Below are 16,433 nucleotides of genomic sequence, written 5' to 3'. Positions count from 1 at the left end.
AGAAGATAAACAAAACAGCTTCAAGCACAAAGCACCTAAAACAACATACATACACTCTTATTTCTTATGCAGACAAGTACAATGTGTCTCACATTTTCTTGCAAACAGAATTTAACAGTGATTAATAAGATAGCTCGATAATTATTACCGTGTTCTCCTGGTAGACCAGCTGTAGAATAATAAACGGGAGCTTAAAAGTTTGCTGTTCTCACCCGCCACTCCCTCTTCTCTCTTGCGCTACTTCTAATACTTCCGGGGTTAATCATGTGACTAGCAATGAAAACCTTTCTCTTCTTCATCACCAGTCACGGAAACTAGGGACACAAGTCGGTTCTGGGGCATTTTGAGTTATTCATAGATTCTGAGAGTGTAATATCCAAGCTTTCCAACGATGTGTAACATGTGGAAATCTGATAATATTTGGAGAAGTTGTGGCCATTTTAAAGTAGGCACTTAAAAAAGCTCAAAGAGGAGAAAACGAGCTCTAAAGAGATTCAGTTCTCACCTCTCTCTGCTGCTGGGGGTGACAATAGGGCTCATTTACATCTCATTTAGATAAGCCATACCCCCTGTAAAGCTCCTCCATGTGCTTTACAGCTTTTTTTACACTTCGAATGAGTGCACTTCTGCCGCACTAGGCGAAAAACAATTGTGCTGCCCCTCTATTTGCAACGTACCAGCAACAACACACAAAGACCAATAATGCCATATAGCCTGCATATAACGCGAAACCAGCAACAACACATAAAGGCCAATATGCCATATACATACAGTATAACGCAAAACCAGCAACAACACACAAAGACCAATATGCCATATACATATAACGCAAAACCAACAACAACAAACAAAGACCAATAAGCCATAGGCCTACATATAGCGCCAATAGTACGCAACGCTCGTGTGCCCAAAATGTCAACAATATTAAAGTTTATGTAGGAGGCAAAAGCCTGCTGGCATTTTTCTTTAAGCAGTCATTTCTGCAATTTTCCAAATAATCACATTTCACCTCCTCAAATTACTGTTGCAAATCTCTTTACACCACTTTCTTATGTGCGTATACACACACAAATGAAATGTCCGCAAGCACATAATATCATCAGCAGGTTCAGCATCTTAAATAACGACTAAAGAGCAAATGAAGCTTAACTTACATTTCAGAAACACGCACGGCAGGCCTTCATCGCAGCAGCAAATGTCTTAACTGCATCCTCTATTTCGATTCTCCGTCACATATGAAACAGCCAGCCACCGCTGTCAGCGAGCCGAGCCGCCGTATTGAAGCACTGAGGGCGAGCGCGCTGCGCCCATACCTCCGGTTCAGTTTCCCGAGCCCACGAAGTGCGGCGAAAACATTTTCGGTGTAACTGCCAGACGGTTCATCTCGTCTGCGACAATCTTTGCGGCATCCATCTTCATTGAATTTTGATATCAGAGAGAGCTGGCCAGAGCACAGCATAATAAGTAGCCATGTGGTTGACTTGGAGGGCGGGGGCAAAAGCGCCGGGTTATTCAGTATGGATATACACACAGACAATGACACGCCACGCCCCTACTGCATACTAGAATCTCCGAAAACAAGCCGATTTCAACCTCAAAATGTAAGCTTTTAAATATACCAATACTGCTATCTCAAACATGGAGAGGCTTCTTCGTGATTTCAATTAACAGATTCTCCAAAAAATTGAAAATCACCAATTTTGAAAAAAAACTCTTCTTTCTCATTTTGCTCGAAAGTTGTGCTGCCGACTTGTGTCCCTGGTTTCTGTGACGGGTCACTATAAGAACAACATAACAACAACATTAAATCACACTATTACTCAGAATTACAGTAAACAAGACACATTATAATTGCATTACAAAAAACAACTTTATGGTCGTAAAGGTTACCCATGCACAACTTCCGGTGCTGTCATGGAAACGCTTTTATACTGGACTTAGCGTCAGTTACACTGTGTGAACACGTGGCTTATGAGTCTTCTCATTGTTTTTCATGTCTCATTTTGTGTGAGTGCTTTGCTTGTCATTTGTTTTACTGTCCATGTGCTTGTGTTTTTTGTCATGTTTGGTGTGAGCACATGGCTTGTCATGAATTTCCTTGTGCCATGTGCTCTCCTGTCGATTGTGTCGACTCCCATCTTGTGACCTGATTATTGGTTCAATTTCCCCACTTGTCCTCCCTCGTTACCTGCCTTGTTTGCTCCCTATTTATTCTCCTTGCGTTTGCAGTCTTGTGCTGGTGGCGGTAAAGCACATTAAAAAGTTGTTTGCCAACCACCATTTAAAAAATCAGAAGACAAATTTTGTAGAATGTTTATATTTAGTTTTATTTTATTATTTAAATAAAGCCCATCAAATCTGCACATAAGTCATCGCTCCTTTCTCCACCCCCACACCACAAAAAAAAGATCTTCCCCTCTTTGAAAGACCAGCAGCCGCCACTGTAATAAACACATACAATAAGAGTGCCATTCGTATTCCTTTACACCATGGTACAAAAAAAAAAGATACAAATTATGTGTAGTTCTTTTATTTTTATTTATAAAATTAAACATATATGGACTTAAAAGAAAGTCCAAACATACCTGTAAAGACACACATAAGACACATTTACATGTAAAATGTCGTGGTACATGTAAAATAACTGGTTAGTGCACCGCGGCAGCGGTCGCGGCTGCCCTCGTGTGAAGCCCTCATTGTGTGAAGACCAAAGAGTGTAAAGACCAGCGACTCTACCTGCGCGACTCCACCGAGCAAGGACACCGACAAGGCACTTGAGTATTAAATTCTTCTTGTTTATTATTTATTGTTGTTTCCTTTCTCTTCTGCAACTTTTCGTTGGATCTTTCTGTTTGTGAGCTCCTTTACACTATCTGTTTTCAAATCCCTACTATTACTAACATACGTAAATCAAATGTCACACGTCGGAGGCTGTACAATCCTAACAATCTTCGTAACTTTCCAGTGTCTTCTAATACTTTATTCTCTTTTCCTATTGGTCTCTGGAACTGCCAGTCCGCTGTTAACAAAGCTGATTTCATTACATCTTTTTCAAGTCATTCAGGTCTCAGTCTATTGGCCCTGACTGAGACCTGGACCAGACCAGAGGACACAGTCACACCTGCTGCCCTCTCCACTAACTTCACTTTCTCACACACCCCCCGCCTGACCGGAAGGGGTGGTGGTACTGGTCTGCTCATCTCAAATGACTGGAAATTTGATCCTTTACCACCTATCTTGACAACAGCTCATTTGAATCACATTCAATTACCATCACTAGTCCTATCTACTGTGGCTGCTCACAAATCAGGTAACCAATTGGACCTTATCTACACGCGCTACTGCTCCACGGACAATACACTGGTCACTCCACTGCACACCTCAGATCACTTCCTCCTCACTCTCAACCTCAACCTGCCTCAGAACACAACACGCACTCCTCCACAGGTCACCTTTCGACGGAACCTACGCTCACTTTCACCCTCTCACCTCTGTGGTCTCATCCACACTTCCTCCACCTGATCAGCTCTCAACACTAGATACTAACAGTGCAACTGATACTCTTTTAACTTTAACATCCTGCTTCACTTTAACATCCTGCTTGGACAACTTCTGTCCCGTTTCCTCCAGGCCAGCCCGCGCCACACCCTCTGCCCCCTGGTTATCTGATATTCTCCGCGAACATCGTACTAAACTCAGGGGTGCAGAGAGGAAGTGGCGCAAATCGAAAGATCCGACAGACCTGGGTCTTTATCAGTCCCTCCTCTCTTCCTTCTCTGCTAATATCTCTACTGCTAAAATGGCTTACTATCACAACAAAATTTTAAATTCTTCTGACTCTCACATGCTTTTCAAAACCTTCTCCTCACTTCTTAACCCTCCTCCTCTCCCTCCTTCATCAACCCTAACAGCTGACGATTTTACCACATTCTTCATAGAAAAAACAACCACCATCAGCGGCCAATTTACCAATCCACAAACTGACACACACATTTTACCAACAAACGCACACATTCTACCCTCCTTCTCTCTACTTTCAGAGGCGTAATTCTCTAAACTCCTCCTTTCCAATCGCCCTACTACCTGTCCGCTTGATCCTATCCCCACTAATCTACTTCAAGCCATTTCTTCCTCAGTTGTACCCACACTCATGCACATCATAAACACCTCCTTCACACTGGTACCCTTCCCACAGCTTTTAAGCAGGCTCGAGTAACCCCACTGCTTAAGAAACCCAATCTAAATCCAGCACATCTAACAAGTTACAGACCGGTATCTCTTCTTCCATTTGTCGCGAAAATACTTGAACGAGTTGTTTTCAACCAGATCTCCTCCTTGCTTACACAGAACAACCTCTTGGACAACAATCAGTCTGGTTTCAAAAGCGGACACTCAACTGACAGACATTTCAGGCTGGATGAAGGACCACCACCTTCAACTAAACCTTGCGAAGACAGAGCTACTTGTGGTCCCGGCCAACCCAACATCACAACTTCTCCATTCAGCTAGGCTCGTCATCCATAACTCCATGGTCAGCTAGGAACCTTGGGGTTGTAATTGATGATCAGTTGAAATTCACAGACCACATTGCCAGAACTGCCCGGTCCTGCAGATTTGCCTTGCACAACATCAGGAGGATCAGGCCCTTCCTTACAGAGCATGCTACACAACTCCTTGTACAAGCACTTGTTTTATCCAGACTGGACTATTGCAATGCTCTCCTGGCTGGTCTTCCAGTTTGCTCTGTCAAACCTCTACAATTGATACAGAATGCTGCAGCCAGAGTAGTCTTTAATGAGCCAAATAGAGCACATGTCACTCCTCTAACTCACACAATTGCACTGGTTGCCAGTTGCCGCTCGCATTAAATTCAAGGCACTGACGTTTGCCTACAGAACAACCACTGGCACTGCTCCCTCTTACATAAACTCATTACTTCAGACTTATGTGCCATCCAGAAACTTGCGCTCTGCTAGCAAATGTCGTATTGTGGTACCATCTCAAAGAGGCACAAAATCTCTTTCTCGGACCTTTACCATGACTGTTCCCTGTTGGTGGAATGATCTGCCTAACTCAACCAGAGCTTCTGAGTCAGTAGCCACTTTCAAGAAACTGCTGAAGACGTATCTTTTTCGGCAGCACTTGATTCAGTAATACTAACACTTTAGCTTCTCTTCTATTCTTTAAAAAAACTAAAACTTTATAGCAGTTACGTATTGTTGTCCCACTGTTAGTTTAACTGCTTCTATTGTTCTCATTTGTAAGTCGCTTTGGATAAAAGCGTCTGCTAAATGACTAAATGTAATGTAAATGTAATGTAAATTAGGGAATAAGCTATAAGCTAATGCTAATTGAAACATATATTTAAACAACAAAAAAATAAAGTTAATTATTGTACATAACCTCCTGAATAGAGATGCGCGGATGGGCTATTATTTCATCAACGTTTTTGACCAACTTTCAAAACCGCACCCGCCAGCCATCGGCTGATACAAAATACAAAAATTTAAGTCCGCGGCTATAACCGCCAACCGCACATCTCTACTCCTGAAACCTCCCAAATACAACATATATGCAAACATGTCTTTAATTATTAATTCTGTTTACCAAAGAAGTCAACATTTATGAGATTAAAATTCCAGCTTTACCGCACCGACTGCGCCACTAATGAGTGTCCCGCCAGAAACAAACCCTACATACTGTAGTTCCAGGAAGAAAAGTAGCTATTACTAAACATAGGCCTAAATAAACTATAAAAATCAGAAAATTGTTTAGATCAAATTAAATGTATTAGTGCTTGTTATTAGTATATTTTCCATGTTTGATTAGACTGATCTGTGTAATTAATGGTTAAAAAATCATGTGTCATTCCAATTATTTGTCACAAAGCTGGAGATAGCAGATTACTATATTACAGTTTAAATCATGACAGATTTAAATTAAATTTTTAATTCAAATTTAGATTACTTCTTATTTATTCTTACGGAGACTGATTTATTTAGTTTACCCCTAAACGTTAATTAATGCATTAACTATCAAACATGTGTTATTCATGCATGAATCAGTATGACTCCTGTTGTAGTTAAGGGTCATGAGATCAGGAACATCACTGATGATGTGCCCTAGCTTAGCATCAGAAGATGTATCATTACAACTGTCAATCTGAAGAAATCAGTGACTACCAGGAACAGGCTGGTTGACAACCAAGAATAGGTTGGGGACATCTGGAGAGACAGATGGCAGCTCGGGAAGACGGCAACCAGGGTGGTATGGGCTAGCACCCCTAGCCGCAGCCTCTGTGAAGAGGAACCCAAAGCTAGCTACGGAAAAATTAAATGAACAATACCCCCAGGGGAGCCCGAGAGGGGGGGAGAAAGAGAACCCCAGTCAGACGGACCTAAGGTTATCGACCAACAGCAAAGGAAAAACGACTACGAGCGTGGTTTGTCAGTGTGGAAAGATTTGTAAAAATGCAAGAGGCTTGAAGATCCATCAGTCACGGATGAAATGTCTGGAGCCACGGCAAGTACCACAATGCACAGGCATAGTGCCTGGTGAGTCAGAGGAGGAGCAGGGCCTGGAAGCACCCCATAGAGCCCAGAGCCTCCATGTGGTACAAACTGTCCCCCCAGTCATGCAGCCCGAGAAGAGGAGGATCAGGTGGCCTCAAGCATGTAAAACAGCCGAGTGGCAGAAGTTTGATGAGGATGTGGATAAGGTGCTGGAAGTAACGGCCAAAGGTGATGCGGAGAGGAGACTGCAAACTATAACGACCATCATAGTGAGCATGGCGGTTGAGAGGTTTGGTGTGGAGGAGGTGAGAGGAGTAACAAAGCCGTACACCAAAAACCAGAGTGCAGTCAAAATTCATAACATCAGAATAGAGCTGAAAACCCTAAAAAAGCAGTACAAGGAAGCTGGTGAGGAGGAGCGTGGGCCACTGACAGAGCTGCGCAGCATCTTAAGGAAGAAGCTTGTTACCCTGCGCAGAGCCAAACGGCACAGGAAGCGGCGACGGGAGAGGGCTAGGAGGAGAGCCGCCTTCATTAGAAACCCATTCGAGTTCACCAAACAGCTCCTCGGGCAGAATAAAGGTGGACGCCTAGTCTCATCTAAGGGTGAAATTGACCAGCACCTTGCAGATACATTTAGTGACCCCTCCAGAGAACAAGAGTTGGGGCATTGCGATGCCTTGATAACACCACCAGAGCCTGTGGAGGCATTCGACCTGAGGGAGCCACTCCTGAAAGAAGTACAGGAAGTAGTAAGGAAGGCAAGGTCTAGGTCTGCACCAGGACCAAGCGGAACATCGTATAAGGTGTACAAGTACTGCCCCAAGCTGCTACATCGGCTTTGGAGGATCCTAAAAGTCATCTGGAGGAAAGGGAAAACTCTAAAACAGTGGCGGTGTGCAGATGGAGTGTGTATCCCAAAAGAAGAAGACTCCAAGACCATCAGCCAGGTCAGAATCATCTCGCTTTTAAGCGTTGAAGGAAAGAACTTCTTCAGCATAGTTGCGAAGCGGTTGGCAAAGTTCTTCCTCAAAAATGGATACATTGACACCTCTGTGCAGAAAGGCGGCATACCAGGTGTTCCAGGCTGCCTAGAGCACACAGGAGTGGTTACACAGCTCCTCAGAGAAGCAAAGGAGAATAGGGGTGATCTGGTGGTGCTGTGGTTAGACATGGCCAACACCTATGGCTCTATGCCCCACAAGCTGGTACAGGAGGTTCTGGAGAGGCACCATGTTCCTGCCATAGTGAGAGACCTTATCCAGGATTACTATAGAGATTTCAAGCTGAGAGTCTCATCTGGGTCAACAACAGCAGAGTGGCACAGGCTGGAGGTGGGAATCATCACAGGCTGCACCATTTCAGTGATCCTGTTCGCTCTGGCAATGAACATGTTGGTGAAATCTGCTGAACCGGAGTGCAGAGGGCACAAATCCAAGACTGGAATGTGGCAACCACCAATCCGTGCCTTCATGGATGACCTCACAGTGACAACGGAGTCAGTGCCTGGAGCCAGATGGATCCTGAAGGGTCTGGAGAGGGTGATTGAATGGGCCAGGATGTCATTCAAGCCAACCAAATCCAGATCTTTAGTGCTAAAGAAGGGCAGGATGGTGGAGAAGTTTCGTTTTATCATCTCAGGAACTCAAATCCCGACCCTGTCTGAAAAACCAGTAAAAAGCCTGGGAAAGATCTTCGACAGCAGCCTCAGGGATACAACATCCATCAAAAACACCTGCGAGGAGCTGGAGAGGTGGCTGAAGATTGTCGATAAAACTGGGCTCCCTGGAAAATTTAAGGCATGGGTGTATCAACATGGGATTCTGCCAAAAATACTATGGCCTCTGCTTCTGTACGAGTTTCCGATCTCCCCCATCTCAGAACTAGAAAGGAGAGTCAGCCGCTACCTAAGAAGATGGCTGGGATTCCCGAGGAGCTTAAGCAGTATTGCCCTTCATGGAAACACCTGCAAACTGCAGCTCCCGCTAAAATCCATCGAAGAGGAGTTCAAGGTCTTGCGTGCAAGAGAGGTGCTGCAGCTACGTGAGTCTAGGGACCCCAAAGTCTCTGGGGCAGGTGTAGAGGTCAAGACGGGCAGGAAATGGAGGGCAGAGGCGGCAGTAGACCAGGCAGAATCACGGCTGGACCATGGAGTCCTAGTGGGAGCAGTGGCCAGAGGAAGGGCTGGGCTAGGAACCTTTCAAGGGCCCCGGTTCGACAAGGCTCGGGGGAAGGAGAGGAGGCAGCTAGTTCAAAGTGAGGTGAGGGCAGCGGTGGAGGAGGAGAGGTCCAGCAAAGCAGTGAGAATCACTGCGTCAAAAGGGGTGTATACGGGAGAATTCAGACAATGAATACGCCCGCTAAATGTGCTGTTTGGCAGGGATCTTTGGAACTTTGTTACGCGTACCTGTAAATGCCCGCAAAGGCCCGAAAACAGGAACTTGTCTGACCACATGCTGTTAGTTGATGGCTTGCTTTGTAAATGCTAATTTATTTTGGGACTGGCAGCTCAAGATTGCCCCTATTCCCCTGCCCCCCTCATTAGTATTCAGGAAAGGTGGGCTGATAAGTGCTTTACATTGTGTCAATCTACAACAAAGACTGTAGACCCTGAAAAGCAGTTTGTATCTAGGTGTCCTCTGCTCTTCAAGATGGCTTGCAAAAGATCGGTGAAGTGTTACGGGGAGCAGAGTAGAGATGTTACTCCTTTACGTCGGGACAATGTGGCTATTCAAACTCCGAGTCCGAACGAAAACAGACTGGTGTATATGGTAAATGCAAGTTTGAAGAGGATATTTGAAAAGCTGAGGACGATGGACAAGAGGTTGGATAAGATGGAGGCTGACATCAATGAGCTCAAAGAGGCAAAAGAGGAGCCTGCTTCAAAGAAATTAAAGAGAGCTGGGAATAATTCTGTTGTGGTAAGTTATTTTCTGACCGTCACAAACATTTGACGCTGTCCGCTTAACTTTGTGTGCTTTATTTATTAATGTATTTGAATTGAGCCCTCATACTATGTTGGATGTTTACAGAAAGCTGTACGGAGATTGCACAATGGGGAAAAAAACATACACAAATATGACCCACAGACAAGGTATATCTTTAAAACTATTGTTTCATAACAATCCTTTCTTCTAAATTATATTTTTAATCAACCTTCTTTAATTACTGCTCCACAGTCTATCCTCCCCCCACAACCTCGAGGTCACAACCTATCTTTATAATGGCGTCTCCATGGCTGTACTGGACGTAGATCCTGCTGTTTTTAAAGGTAAGTCACAAGAGAATGTCCCAAGGCTACAACTATTTATCTGTATAGATTAGTTAGTTATAAATAAACACATTCTCCCCCCTCACTATCTTCCTCTCTCTAGCATCCTGCAAGACGTATTTTGAAACTGTTAGAAGGGGTTACAGGATGGCCCAAGATGAGAACAAAGACAAGATGGAGGACAGCAGGATCATTGTGCGCATGAGACAAAGAAAAAGAAGAGTAAGTGTAAATAAATATAAATCTCAGTAAAAGACTCAGCCTGGGAGAGGCTCCCATCCCAACCAATTTGATATTTTCAGTGGTTTAATTACTTTTTTTCCGCCTATTTTGCAGCTAATGAGCAGCAGGACTGGCGTTCTCCAGACAAGAGGAAGACGCAGCTATCTGGAAGACTACAACAGTTGACCACATGTCTGAAGAGGAGGATGCTATCTTGGATGGAAAGTCAGTGTGGGTTGTTCGGCCTCCAACCCGCAGTACAGTTTTGTCTGCGCTGTGTGGGGTGCTACAAAAAAGACTGGAAGCAGACCAGAAGTACTTGGGAACTCATCATGCACGAGTTGGTGCAGATCGAGTCGCGGTGGAGACCACAGAAGCTGGCCTGTGAATTATTTTAGTATTACGCATCTAAATATTATTCTATAGTATAATTTGAATATTCTGTTGTTTTTTTATATATAGTATTATTTATATTATAAAGTATTATTTATAGATTGTATTATATATACTTCTATATAGTTTTCTATATATATATACTGCATTTATATATTCTATACAATTCCATATTGTTATCTATTTATAAATTGTATTATTTATGTATTGTACTATTTATATATTCTAAAGTATTTGTATATTATATTGTTTTCTATATATTAAACACAGACCTTATATATTATATGGGGTTATATATTGTATGACTAATAGTAAAGTGTATTCTGTGCTAATGTATTTTTATTTATAGAATTTTGAATGTGTGTATATATATGTGCCCAGTGTCATTTACAAATAATAAAAATAACAAACTCAACTTTGTCTATCTGACTGTCTTGACATTATAACCATGAACACCAATGATAATAAATATTAATAATGAGTAATAATAAACCCAAATGAGGCCATAAACTGGACCAATAGTGTGGGGGTTTAGAGGAGGGACAAAGCATTGAGCAGCCAATCCTATGTAAGACCTCTGACCAATTGAAGGAGGCCACTGCCTTGTGTCCCAAACGTGTGAAATGCTAATATTCCCTTGCATTGACCCCGACCGGTGGATTATTCACCATGGTAACTGATGGCCCTTAGTGGCTCCCTGCTGTGCCCCAAAATTGGTACATATCCAGGAGTATTCGGGATTGTGTGACGGGACAGCAAACTCCCGTACACACACGTTTATTTGTGGAGTACACAGGAGTACTCAGGAGTTTTACATGCCCGATTACAGCTCTTTTCATGCAGTGAATGGCACGCCATGGTGCCTGGATTAGATGGGAACAAGCTGTGGAGAGGAAGATCACGTGGACTGACCTTTGGCGGGCAGAGCCACACTGCATCAAGTTCCTGGTCCAGGCAGCCTATGACGTCCTCCCCAGCCCGTCCAACCTGCACACCTGGGGGCTGGTCGATACACCAGGATGCGCCCTGTGCCAGAGAAAGGGAACCCTTGAGCACATCATGAGCTGCTGCCCAAGAACTCTGGGGGAAGGACGATATCGCTAGCGGCATGACCAGGTGCTCAAAACAATTGCAGAGAGCATCCAGGTTACTATCAGCAGCTGCCGGAGGTCAAAGCCCTGCAAACATATCCATCAGCTTCGTCAGGGCAAACAACTTAAGTTCCCCCAGCATGTCGTCGAGACCACCCTGAGACCTGACATTGTCGTGATATCAGAGGCAACAAAGAATCTGGTCATGTTGGAGCTCACTGTGCCATGGGAAAACTGAATGGAGGAAGCCTTTGAGAGGAAGAAGGAGAAATATGATGGCCTCGTCAGCGACTGCCACAACCAAGGCTGGAAGGCAAGGTGCTTACCTGTGGAGGTGGGGTGCAGAGGCTTTGCAGCCAAGTCCCTCTACGGGGCCTACACTGCACTCGGCATCACAGGTGAGAGAAGGAGAAGGGCTATCAGTAATACCTCAGAGGCTGCAGAGAAGGCGTAGAGGTGGCTCTGGATCAAAAGAGCGGAACCGTGGTTAAATGATGCTAGGGCACAAGCTGAGGCCTGATCAACCTCAGCTGGGTCGCCTGAAGGAGGGTGTCTGATGTTTCGAAAGACCCGAAACACCCAATGAGATCAGGAACATCACTGATGATGTGCCCTAGCTTAGCATCAGAAGATGTATCATTACAAGGGTTGCTCTTCATTGGTTCATGATTAGTTCATATATTCACTAATCATGAGTTGGTGTTGAAGTAACTATTAATTCAGGTTTTAGTACATGATTATTCATGCCCTGTTATTGTAAAGTGTTACCGATATTTTACGTTATATTTGCTTCTGCTTTTCAGACGTGGAAGTGTGATAAAGGCACGATAGGTTATAAAGCCACTAATGTGGATAAAGGCATTTTGTAGACGTCACTACAACATATGTTGTCCTTATTAAGAGAAAATATATGTTGTTTTAACGAGAAAAATGTCATTTTAACGACATACTATCTCTTTATTACAACATAATTGAGTGGAAAAATAATATGTGGCAGCAATGCGTTCTTTGTAATACTGGTTTCAGGCTGGAAACAAGCACAGAAAAGAGTGAAGAAAACAAACCTATGGATATATGGAAGTAGTTTTGTTTCTTTATTATTCAATCAAAAAAAATATTTTCAATTAAAAAAACCTTCACTTCAATAAAAGAAAAACTTTTCAATCAAAGAAAAAAAGTATTTGAATCCAAACATATATTTGAGACTCAAAAAAATACATTTGAACACTGCTTTTCTTTGATTGAAAATGTTTTCTTTGATAGAAGTCCGTTTTGTTTTGTTTAAAGCAACCTTTTAATTGAAGTAACATTGTTTTTTGATTGGACCATATAATAGGTAGGACATTTGTGTCTTTATCATTCAATCAAAAAAGAAGTTGCTTCAAACAAACAAACAACAGAATCAATAAAAAAGTCACTTCAATGAAAAGATAAACATTTTCAAATATAGAAAATCGTTTTTGAATGCAAATAAATATTTGAGACTCCAAAAATTGCATTTGAACACTTTTTTTTTTTATTGAAAATGTTCTCTTTGATTGAAGTAATCTTTTTTGTGCTTGGGCCATACATGGTTAGGACATTTGTGTCTTAATCATTCAATTCCAAAAAAGTTGTTTCAATCAAAAAAAATATTTTCAATCAAAGAAAAAACTGTTCAAATGCAAAAAAAAAATTACCCCGTAGATAAAAAAAGTATTGAAGAGAATGTGTTCCCTTTCAAGGGAACTCGAGCTGCGTTTGAGACGCGATGGGAACGCTCTGCGTGATTACGTCGTGAAGCACGTGTAAAATCAGTCCAATGGAAGCTGATTGTGAGCATTGTATGAGTCATGAAGACGCTCCGCTCTCGCCGATCGTTCTTTGAGGAGGACGGTTCGGTTCGCGCTCCCCGCGCGGGTCCCGCTGTTGCCTAGACACGGCGGCGACTCGCATTTTGGGGTTCCCAAACGGATCTGACAGCGTGGGTTGGGACGGCCCGCCCTATCTCAGCTTTCACCTGCAGATCCAGTGTACTGCGATTTCCAGTTCCGAGGAATTGGTATCGTTAGTGTTTTGTTAAGAAAAAGTGAACAAAACAAATAAAAATATTAAGAAAAAGGCAGATGTTTGATTTTTCAATAAATAGGCAGCTCATAACTCTGTTGAATAAACAGGAGCTTTTAAAAGGAGGTTTTTCTAATGCTGTTGCTAGTTAAATATTTACTGGACAGCTGAACATTATGAGAGTGAAAATAAAAAGAGTTTATTAGATGAAATATATCTAAAAAAACTGGAAAACTCCTTATCTCAGCCTCCTCGTCGGGGACTACTGGTTTTTCCCTATCTCCACACTGAGGTGTCGAGATCGTGGAATAAACCGGTTTCTATTTTATGTGTTTAATACCCAAACGTCTAACTAGAGTAATGTTATGGGTATTAAGTATCATGGTATGACAGTGCCTTGGATTATAGAGACGCTTGCGAGCTTTTCTCTCTCCCGAGTCGGCATTTTTAACCCCGACGTTACCCACCAGCCATCTTTAATAATAAATAAATTTTATTAGGCAGTACTGGTGGGTAAAGTATTTAAGGACATAGATGAATGTGAGGATGTCAGCATTGACTGTTTATATGTATACGCTTTTCGGATATAAAAAGAAAGTAAAAGAAAGATAAAAATGTCTGTTCTTCTGGACGCTCCGCTTTAAAGAAAACTAAACCTTTCAGCGGCGTTCCAGAGGTTTCTTCCTCACCAATCTATGTTCCTGAAACTGGCATAGAGTGCAAGAAGAAGACCTGATGCCGAGGCTATCAGGCTTCTAAGGGTGGTCCCCTCCGGGGTAGGGACGGTTTTGAGAAATCGTTTCTCCTCGGCGCCCTCTGGGGTGCGACTCTCTGAGGAGGGTCGCAGCGCTGCCAGTTTGGTTGTTCCCTGCCGGTTCGCCGTTCAGGGCACCGAGGTGTCAGCGTACCCATACGATCCTCCGAGGAGGGTCGTAGAGCAGTCAGTTCGGTCTCCCTGCCGGTTCGCCGTTTCAGGGTGCCGAGGTGCCTGCTTTTTAGAGGTAGGCAAGATCTGAGGACTGTCGTCATCTCTAATAAAGCTTAGACAAGAAGTCCTCTCGAATGAAAAAAAGAGGGACGGTTTTGAGAAATCGTTTCTGTAAGGAACTCAGCTTTTTGGAAATATTAATAATAATATCTTGTTATTATTAATTATAAATATTTGGGTCAGTTAATTGGATTAACTTGATGTGGCTGAATTAATATTACAATCAATTAATCAGTTCTTCCAACGAACTCTTTTGATTATTAATTTATTCTAAGAAAAGGGTATCTTCCATGGCCACAGAAGAATAATTATTTCTTCGCCTGTACAGTACTTTGAGCCAGTAGCAAAAACCGTGATCGTAAAGTGACTTGTATTGCAAACAAAACAGAACCAAATACATATTATGTACAAGTTTTATTAACTAAATATAGATATTTATATGAATATAAATAAACTAAACAACATACACACATGAATACATAAATAGGTTAGTGATAGGATGAAATTGGAAACCGGAAGAGGGTCTATGAGAAGAACCATCAGAATTTCATTTTCACATTTCATTGAATTGAATACTTGCATTAGTAATGGGAACAATTCTTGAAGTTGTTGAAAATTGAAGTCGTTGATGGTTCCGGCAGTGTCAAGTGGAAGTTGGTTGAGCGTTGTCTTTCTCCAGGAACGCATGGCTGGTTTGGTCAAGGCCTGGGACTCTGTTGAGGCCACGCCGAGCACCCAGGAGAAGTGAGGAAGTCGGAAGGATGGGTGATTGGAGTCGTTGTTGGTTGGAGTCTTTGTTCCAAAACTCTTGAAATTGTCCTTGGTTCTTTGTGAGAGAGTCATCTCTCTCCTGCCTGAGCCCATATCTGGTTGGAATCGAGGCCTGCTGGGCCCTGGGGCCCCCGTGGAGGGGGAGGGGGTTCCCCAGAATTACCAGAACAGTGTTGCGGCTGGATGAAAGAACTAAGAGAGAGAGGTCACATGTGGACTGTCTCTAATAAGGCCTGGAAAAGATCCTCCCCTAAGGGTTGAACTCGACCAATCAGAAAGGTGACATGTCTGAGAGGGAAAGTGGCTCTTAGTTGATTTACGGATCTTTGTCCCTAGCATGATTATACCTTCATTAATGCTCAGATAGCTATAACACATCCACACTGCATTCTAGAAGAAGGTGCTGTACATCAAAGTGTGAGTCATTAAATGAGGATTAATTAGGTAGGAGGCATGATACAGATGAGGTTACATTGATCGTTAGTTGGTTGTATACCAGGATACATACCATAATATATACCTAATAGTACACGAGACAGTAAACCATTTACACTGTTTCTTTCACAGTTTTATGGATGTTCATTTATAGATCAGTTAGTCTATGATTAATGCAGCAAAGTCTGTTTTAAAGAGGGTTTCTGTTTCATAGTCTCTCTCTTGAGTATGTGGCCACATTCCTTGGAGGTCGTAAAATCTCCTTATCATGCCCTGTAACATGACACTGTTTCTGCCCTTGTGTTTGTTCATTTGGGCTGTGTGAGGAGTTTCATAAACCTTTGTATATAATGAATAATTAGTATGTGTCTGATTGGTCCATACCCTACATTTCTCCTCAGCGCCCTCTGGGGTACGACTCTCTGAGGAGGGTCGCAGCGCTGCCAGTTCGGTTGTTCCCTGCCGGTTCGCCGCTTCAGGGCGCCGAGGTGTCAGCGTCCCCGTGCAATCCTCTGAGGAGGGTTGTAGAATGGTCAGTTCGGTTGTTCCCTGCCGGTTCGCCGCTTCAGGGCACCAAAATGATTGTTCAATCAAATCCAGAGGCCAGTCTCGAGAGACTGGTTCCCTTATCGGAATGGAACTTCACGTTGAGGAATTTTTGTGATGGTGTTAGGTTTGATATCTAAATATATTCAGCTTTGATA

General features: G+C 42.9%; 1 pseudogene; it reads left to right on the top strand.

Annotated features, from left to right (window-relative positions):
• The first annotated feature begins 6,468 nt into the window (after window positions 1-6,468).
• LOC143729386 (uncharacterized) lies at window positions 6,469-12,009 on the top strand (annotated as a pseudogene).
• Window positions 12,010-16,433: the final 4,424 nt, after the last annotated feature.

Source organism: Siphateles boraxobius, unplaced genomic scaffold (assembly GCF_051911475.1).
Source record: "Siphateles boraxobius isolate OS27281-9 unplaced genomic scaffold, OSU_SipBor_1 8, whole genome shotgun sequence".
NCBI lineage: Eukaryota > Metazoa > Chordata > Actinopteri > Cypriniformes > Leuciscidae > Siphateles > Siphateles boraxobius.
The sequence above is the reverse complement of the archived record's forward strand: the minus strand, read 5'-3'. Positions and strand labels throughout refer to the sequence as shown.